General features: G+C 39.2%; 1 protein-coding gene across 2 annotated transcripts in view; it reads left to right on the forward strand.

Annotated features, from left to right (window-relative positions):
- The window catches only part of IGFBP7 (insulin-like growth factor binding protein 7), a 113,972-nt gene that overhangs the window by 26,561 nt on the left and 77,807 nt on the right, over window positions 1-9,604 (forward strand). The window lies entirely within an intron of this gene.

Here is a 9,604-nt window from a genome sequence, read left to right on the forward strand (position 1 = left end):
CTGTAAAGATTTGTTCCCTCTTTTGAACTACTACATCCATAGGTGTAGGTCAAGTTCATCAAATTTTATCAGATTACTCTTTTTTTCCTCTTCTTCCTTCTTCTCGTTGAGCTAAGATCATCCAGTCATTGAAGCCAGGTCAAGTGGGGGATATCGTAGTATTTTAAGAAAAGCATTTACTTAAGGTCCCTCAGGAGTCCTGGTGAGGTGCTATAGGATAAGCACTGGACTGCAAGGTCGATTTGAAGCACAAGGTCAGCAGTTCAGACTCATCAGCTGCTCCTCAGAAACCCAATACAAGGTTGCTATGAGTCAAAACTGACTCGACAGCACTTCACAGCAACAACATTCTTTGTCACATAATCCAGTCTTCCAGTCATTTCACTGGAACATTAACTAATAGATTAAGTTAATCTATTAAATAGATACCAGCCCCATGTTTTTCACTATTAAATCCACAGTGGCTAGAACAGTCGTTGGGATATAGTAGGTGCTTAATACATACTAACTGAATGAATAAATAATAATGAGTGACTGGCACAATTTACGCTCAACAGTTAACCTGAAGGTTGGTTGTTTAAAACCACCCAGTAGTACTGCAGGAAAAAAGGCCTAGTGATCTGCTTCTGCTAAGGTAACAACCTAGAAAACCCTGTGGGGCAATTCACCTCTGTAGCACAGGGAATGTGCTCAAGGCAAAAAGACTTGTGTTTTGTTGTTTTAAATAATGCGCCCTGTTGGAAAGAGGAAACTTTCACACTGGTGGAAGCCTACCTCTAGATCTCTCCCTTCTGGAATCTCTAATAGGGAGAAGGGACTCTACCCAGTTTATGGGCCCCCTAGGAGTCCTGGTGTGGTGCTGTGAGTTAATGCGCTGGACTGCGAAGTCGGCTTGAACCGCAAGGTCGTCGGTTTAAGCTCACCAGTCGCTCCTTGGAAACCCTATACAGGGTCGCCACAACAGACTAGAGGAGAATCTCTTATGACTTGGCTGAGACCTTCCCAATTGGCATTTTTTCAAATTGTCCCTTTACTATATCACATGTAATAATAAGCACTGAGACTGAAAACAATTGTTCAGTTCCATTTTTGAATCTCTTCCCACTCATTTCCCAGTATGGTTATTGAAACCTGAGCTTGAGCCTTGTCATCTATAAAATGAAGACATTGCCTACCTTAAAATATAGTTGTAGAGTTATGTGAGTGCCCACAATAGGCCTTTGTTGTTGTTATTTTTAAGTGCCATCAAGTCGGTTCAGACCCATAGTGACCCTGTATAGGATTTCTGAAGAGCAGCTAGTGATTTTAAATTGCTGACCTTGTGGTTAGCAGTCCAGTGCTTATCTTACAGTGCAATACCAGGAGTCCATAATAGGCCTTTAATATTTTACTAAAGGTTAATTTTAGTATACCTTCCCCTTAAGTTAAACAGCAGCCTAAGTATTTGGAGATGGTCAGGAAATCAGTGATAAGCATTAGGGAACTACCATGGGTTTTGAGGACAGACCCATGTGTGTGTTCTATCGACTTTGTATGACCCCAGAGCACATAACATAATTATTGGCACAGACTAGATGTTTAGTAAATTATTATTGGAGTCTTATTTTTCAAAATATATCTATCTTTGGTTAAATTATATACCACAGATCCTGTACCCACTCTACAGTTTCTATGTGTATATTGTTGGTGGTAAGTGCTGTCGAGTTGGTTCCGACTCATAGCGACCCTATATAGGGTTTCTGAGGAGCAGCTCATGGATTTGAATCACCAAGTTTGCAGTTCAAACTGACCTTGTGGTCCATTGCATTATCCTGCAGCACCACAACAGGGCTCCTTCTACATGTGTAGTTCAATAACATTGGTTCCGATTATTACACCACCATTCTCTCTATCTCTTCTTGTTGCTAAGTGTCGTCGAGTCGAATCCGACCCATAGCGCCCTGTGTAGGATTTCCAATGAGCAGCTGGTGAGCTTGAACCACCAACCTTGCAGTTCAAATGACTTTGCATTCTGATGCATTAGCCTACAGTGCCAACACCAGGAATCCTTAGAGTCACCTAAATTCACTACCCCATAAACTTGTGATTTATGCTTCAGAGTTACTATTGTTGGTTTGACCAGATGGAGATAATTCTTTAAGAGGTCGCAGTGCTCACAGGGAACATTTTTTTCAAATTCAGCTCAATTGTTGTTTAGTTTAAAGATGACTTCAGGGCATAGTTTCAGTTCAAAGTTCAAATATTTTCCCCAGGGCAACATTTTTAGGGATTCCTCCAGTCTCAATGGAGTCCTGGTATAGCGCTGTAGGTGAGTAATGCACTCGACTGCAAAGTCGCTTTGAACCACAAGGTGAATGGTTCAAGCTCACCAGCTACTCCTCAGAAACCCTATACAGGGTAGCTATGGATCGGAACCAACTCAAAGGCACGGAACAAAAACAATAACCATTCTCAATGACCAATAAATACCATCATGGTAAATAGAGAAAAAATTGAAGTTGTGAAAGACTTCATTTTACTTGGATCTACAATCAATATTCATGGAAGTAGCAGTCAAGAAGTCAAATGATGGATTGCATTTGGCAAATCTGCTACAAAAGACCTCTTTAAAGCTTTAAAGAGCAAAGCTTTCACTTTGAGAACTAAGGTACGCTGACCCAAGCCATGGTATTTTCAATCACCTCATATGCATGTGCCAGTTAGACAATGAATAAGGAAGGCTGTAGAAGAATCAATACATTTGCATTATGATGGTAGCAAACACTATTGAAAATACCATGGACTTCCAAAGAAGGGCAGCCAATATGATCCTTGGAAACAACAATAGACTATACTTCAAGATAGGTCTTGAAATGTTCTTTTGACGATGGATGTGGCGCCATTCCTCTTCAATTTGTCATTCCTGGTATACTGAACCATGTGATTTCCAGATTCAAAATGGCCAATACCAGTCCATTTCAGCTTACTGATGCCTAGGATATTGATGTTTATGGGTTCCATTTCATTTTTGACAAGTTCCAATTTTCCTAGATTCATAACTTCATACATTACATGTTTTGATTATTAAAGGATGTTTGCAGGTGTTTTTCCTCATTTTGGGTTGTACACCATCAGCAAATGAAGGTGCCAAAAGTTTTACTCCATTTGCATCGTCATGATCAACTAAACTTTGAGAAGGCAGCTCTTCTCCAGTTGTATTTTGAGTGCCTTTCAACTTGAGTAGCTCATCTTCCAGCACTGTCTCTGACAATGTTCCGTGGCTATTCATAAGGTTTTCAATAGCTAAGCATTCAGAAATGGTCTGCCTCCCTAGTCTGGCTTAGTCAGGAAGCTCAACTGAGAACTGTCCACCATGGATGACCCTGCTGGTATTTACAATACTGGTGGCATAGCTTCCAGAATTACAGCAACATGCAAGCCACCACATTACAAGTAACTGACAGACGAGGCATTAGAAGTTGAAAAACAAATTGTTATTAGGAACAGAAGATTATAATAATTTCCCATCTTGTCTGTCCTGAAGGGTGCCTGCTTCTTATAAGTGCCGTGCTAAGGTGCCCTGAGGAAGTTTGCAGTGAGAGGAAGACAATGCCCCTTCTCTAAAGAGCCTACAAACTTGTGGTTGCTCGTGGTGGTTTATGAAGTGTGGGAAGGTCGAAGAAGCAATTAGAACCTGCTGTGTAAGCAGACATGCACACCACCTCATCCCCACACCTTTTTTAATCTTTGAAAGCACATTCTCCGTGCAATTTCTACTGGAAAGAAATGATGGTACCTTCACATTTATGGCCTATGAATATATTATAATTTAATTACAGACCATATGACCTTATAAATAATGTAACTATAACTGATATATAGTATAGATATAAACTAGTTATGACCTTCTGGAATGGAGATGAGTGAATCTTATTTTTATTTGCTAGGGAGAGAATATTGATCCACAATAATCTTAAGTATGATGTTTAAATATTTAGGTAAATGTAAGGAAAAAGTGCAGTAAATTCACTCCACTCTACTTAGTCCTGGTGTGGCACTGTAGGATAATGCACTGGACCGCAAGGTCAGTTTGAACTGCAAGGTTGGTGGTTCAAACTCACCAGCTGCTCCTCAGAAACCCTATAAATGTCGCTATGAGTGGGAACTGACTCTATGTCACTTAACAATAACAGCAACAACTTAATTCCCTGGAAAGCTTGCAAAAGCAAAACTTTAAATAGGTAGTGATCCACTGAGATTCAGAGAGCGCTATTTTTCTGTTAGTTCTCTTTGATCCACTGTCAGACAAACACCACTGGGTTTTAAAGTCTGTACTTATTATCTTCGCTAATTAATTTTTAATTTCAGTTGCAATTCAGTTTCTGTGTGCTCTGGGAGTATGAAAAAGTTAATTTCATTTTTAATAAAGTTTATTGTTAACGAAAAAACAAACATGGAAATTTATAGAATTCATTAAAATCCTAGCTAATATTTATTAACGTTTTATTGTATTCCATTTCACACTTTATTCTCTAACATTCTAGTCTTTTTCGAGGCATCTATTACATAATTATTTTGATCGTGCTATGTAATATGCTCCCGTAAAGATTTACAGCCTCAGAAACCCTGTACAGGGTCGCTATGAGTCGAAACTGACTCCACGGCACATAACAACAACAACAATGTAATATGCTAGGAGCTCTGGTAGCATAGTGGTTACGAGTCAGGCTGCTAACCTCACGGTCAGCAGTTCGAAACTACCAGCTGTTCCACGGGAGAAAGATGAGGCTTTCTGCTCCCATAAAGATTTACAGCCTCGGAAACCCTGTACAGGGTCACTACGAGTCGGAACCGACTCCACGGCACATAACCACCACCACCATATAATGTGCTGGACTACAAGGTAGGTTTGAACCACAAGGTTGATGGTTCAAGCTCACCATCTGCTCCTTGGAAGCCCTATACAGGGTCACTATGAGTCAGAACCGACTCAACAGCACTAACAACAACAATATATATGTATGGGTCCTGTTGTAGTACTGTAGGATAAGCACTGGACTGCTAACCACAAAGTCAGGAGTTCAAACTCACCAGCCACTCCTTGGAAATCCTTTATTGGGTCGCTATGACTCAGGATTGAAAGCTCAGTACACAGTGACAACAAACATATGTATAAGTTTTTTTAAAAATTTGTAATAGTTTCTGTCTTTCAAACATTTCATAAATATCATTTATAATCATTTGAATGAACCATAATTTAGTCATTTTGTCTGTTACTAATTCACATCTTCTTTTTCCCTTATTATTTGTTTAAAATAGATTCTAAATTTGAGTTATTGATTCAGACATAAACTCTTTTTTTAAATATTCATACATATTGACATTGATTATTCCAGTTTAAAAATTAGCCTCTTCTGTTTGGTGCTGTAAGATCAATGCTGGACTGCAAATCACAACTTCGGCAGTTCAAACCCACCAGCTACTCCTTAGAAACCCTACACAGGGTTGCTATGAGTTGGAACCAACTCAAGGACACTTAACAAGAACAAGCAGTTAGATGGACTTATGGTGTGGCGCTGTATGATAAGCATTGGACTATATATACACTGTAAGGTCCGCTCCTTGGAAACCCTATACAGGGTCGCTATGAGTCCAAAACAACTTGATGGCGCTTAACACAACACACACAGTTAGATGGGAGGGCACCGGTGGTTCCATGGTAGAATTCTCAGCTTCCACGTGGGAGACCTAGGTTCGATTCCTGGCAAATGTACCTCAATCACAGTCAGAACCATCTGTTAGTGAAGGTGTGCATGCTGATGTGATTTCAGCAGGTTTCAGCAGAGCTTCCAGACTAAGAAAAATTAGGAAGAAAGTCTGACCATCTGCCTCCTGAAATGCACCAGTGAAAATTCTCTGGATCACAACAGTCCATGCTGTTATTACTGAGGTCACCGTGAGTTAGGGGCCAACTCAATGGCATCTACAAATATCAATAAACAGTTAGATACACTATCCATCAAAAACAGAAAATAGCAATATTTTGCATTCCAGTATCCAGCAGAAAGTACTTTTTCAATTATTGTCAGATTTGGATTATCTTTGTGACTGGCCTCCTCAAAACCATTGAGTATTATACCTGCTTCCCAATTCATAAAATATTTAATTACTGGTCAGTAAACCAAGGGCCATTCCAGTTATCCAGTTTGCATCCAATATTGTCATGCGTAGAGAGTTTTTGATTCGGATCAACTAGAATTCTTAACAGCAAGAGCAAAAAGAAAGAACACATATTTGCTATTATTCTTCTTTGATTGAAGTCCAACTTTATCAATTCAGTATTTCAAAATAATAAGGAGATGGAAAGAATATTCCTTTGTGCATAATTGAATTGGGGTTTATTAAAAAACATCTTCATTCCTGCTGGAGTAACTTAAAAATATTTCACTGCCGTTCTCCCATGTAAATTAGCACTCAGTTCACAAAAAATTTTCTTTAATTTCACAAATGAGTCAGAATAGACTTGATGGCAATGTTTTGTTTATTTTTAATGGTAAGCACCTGCAGAAAATGTAAGCAGTAAAAACTGTGAAATTTGGTCCTGAATATTTTTTCACAGAAGGAAAAAGTGATCTTTATTTGCTTCTTTTTTACTAGAGCCGATGGCTTATATCCAATTGATTTCCAGTATCTCTTTCAATGCTCAGTTCTTAGGGTGTTCTGGTAATTCTTCATCTCTCAGGGAGAGCGTGTGTGACCTGCTCCACTTATTAAAACTCAAAAAGAATCTCTTTACAGTATTTGACTCTACGTGCCCTTGGAGCTCACCCTGGGTCTTTAAAGAGGTCGGCAAAGCCTGGTTTCTTTTTTTCTCAAATCCTTTAATCTCCAGCACCTTCAGGAACAATAGTCTTTTGTAAGGCAGTTATCCCCTGAGTGCAGTCACTCAACAGTGCCACGGATTTATTTACAAAGTGGAGAATCAAGGTGTGTTTGTTCTGACAAACGCAGCCAATCATTAGAAAAGAACTTTTCCCTTAATTGAGTGATACCACAGTAATAATGCCTTAAAGCAACATAGCACAGTACAGTCTACCAGAGTTTCCACATACATACATATGTACATCACTTTTTCAATCCTCACAAGAACCTCGGTGTTATATGTATTATCCACACATAGTAAAGATCCCATGAGCAGGGATTAGAACCAGTCCATTCTGAAAATTCAGGGGTTGTTGTTTTGGTGTTGTTGTTTTTTCCATCCCAGATATTCTGAATCAACATCTACATTTTTAACAAGGTGATTTGGAATTTTATTAAAATTTTAGATTCTGATTCTGAATATCTGCCGTGGGAAATGCAAATCTTCAGTAGGGGGTTGAACCAGAATGAACAGTTGGAAGTCCTGTTAGTGAATTTGAGTGTCCAAGCAGAGCCCTGAGTGAGGTCCCAATAAGGAATTTGAGTGAACTGGTACACACCCTCGTGCCCACATTTAAACCCAGCCACTGTGGTCCAGTCGATATAGACTCATGGAGACCTCATATGTGTCAGAGTAGAGCTGTGTTGTGTAGGGTTTTCAGTGGCTGGTTTTTTTCTGAAGTAAATCTCCAGACCTTTCTTCCTAAGCACCTCTGGGTAGACTTGAACTTTCCACCTTTCCAGTTAGCCGCTGAGCACGTTAACTGTACTAGCAAGGACTCTATCTAACTCCCAAATAAGCTAGCACTGCATCTCTGAACCTGTTAAGCATAAAAGACACTTTATTCTAGTTCTGTCTGTGGATTTCTAGTTCAGTATTTCCTTCATTAACTAACCTATAATGTTAATATTCTGCATTCCCAGAATCTCTATTTAATCCAGTTACTACCAACATGTGGGCTTGAATATGCTTATGCTTATTTTGTCAAACCCAGTTTGTGTTTTTGAAGAAAATATCCCTAGAATCTAAGCTGGTTTTTTAATAAGTGAAACTAATTTAAATTCTTCATTTGGCAGTGGCAGTTGTTGTCTAACGTAACATGATAAAATTAATCCCCAAGAATTCATTATTAGTTTACTTAATTACAGGTGGTCCTACTCCCAAAGAGTACACACCACCTGGATGTGTTAACTTTGCTGAATGAAATAACTACCATAGCTTTCAGTTTTCTGATAAAAATTCAAAATAAGTTCGAAAATGTAGCCAAATAAAATCACTGTTTTCATGTTTTCTAAAAACAAAACTGTATCACTGATGAGTATAAGGAGAACTTTGTGAAGAACAAATTAGATTTTTAAAAAAGCTTTTATAGTGAATTGAGTTTACATGGGAGAACATTGGTTTTGCATTCAACCCATCATATTTTGTTTCATTTCCATGATTACAATACCCTCCGTGCACCATCAAGTAACAGTATTTGCTTCTATTCCCTCTTTTTTTTTTTGATGTACACAAAAACACACAAGAATATATAATCCTTTAAACAACCAAAGGGCACGTTCAGCAAGCCAACCTCCTGGCCACCAGCACACAGTTTCTCTCTTTCCGTGAGTCTAGAGTCTTCAGCTGCTCTATCTCTCTATGCCATCATCTCTGCCTCCATCTCTGGTGTCATTGCTTCTCTGATTAGGATACCACAATCTGCTCATGCTCGTCTTTCTTGATGGTCCTAGGATCCTCTGTTCCTGGAATATAAGATTAACTACTCCCACCTTTTTGTTACAAAACTGCTACCTTTACAGTTGTGTCATTCACAATTAGTCATGATAACAATCACTCGCTATTGAATCAAAAGAATCCTAACCCTATTTCCTTTCACCAGACCCAGCTAGACAAGATGAAAACTATTCAGTGTGGACAAGATGAAAACTATTCAGTGCTGGCTCCGAAACTAAACCCCCTCTTGAAAACTTGTAAGCCAGCAACTCTGTGCCTTTATAACCCTCCCTCCCCCATTTTAGGTAGCCAATATCTAAGTTGCCCATCCCTGTCAACCTTGTGTACTGAGGGGATAGGATTGATCCTTGATGAGAAGACTCCTTCCATCTCAGTCAGATTTTGAGCTACTATATCCATAAGTCTAGGTCAAACTCATCAAATTGTAGCAATTTACACTTGCTACCTGTATCAAACTTCTTTATCTTCCTCCAGTCAAGTTCTGATCATCCAAGTTAGGTCAAATGGGTACTATATGTAAGTTTGGGCGTTCTTGCTTGCCTTCCCCCACCAAATTACGTTTCAATAAGTTGAATAAAATTGAGTTCTCTAGGGCCATTTCATTGTTTGTTGCAGACTGTCGACTATACAGGCCGCAGGCTCTGAGGAACAAATTCTGGCCACTGGCAGTCATGGCAAATTGTTTTTCATCTTAGTGTTCAGTTATGTTTTTTATTTAATTCCAAACATGAGCCCTTAATATCCACAGATAAATGTAATATTTTCCTAAAGCCGAGACTGTAAAGGCTTCAAGGTTAAGCCTTTCTCCAAAGGATTAACTGAAAATAGCTTAGCTACTTCCCGGTTCTTTGTTCTACAGACAAAAAAGCCATCTTCCCTAAATCTGTCCCAGGTGCAAGCTTTTCAGCCAAGTTCCTGAAAACCTGGCTCAGGAAGCCAAAACAGCGGGACTCCTCCCAAGCCTTT

Source organism: Chrysochloris asiatica, unplaced genomic scaffold (genome assembly GCF_000296735.1).
Source record: "Chrysochloris asiatica unplaced genomic scaffold, ChrAsi1.0 scaffold00115, whole genome shotgun sequence".
NCBI lineage: Eukaryota > Metazoa > Chordata > Mammalia > Afrosoricida > Chrysochloridae > Chrysochloris > Chrysochloris asiatica.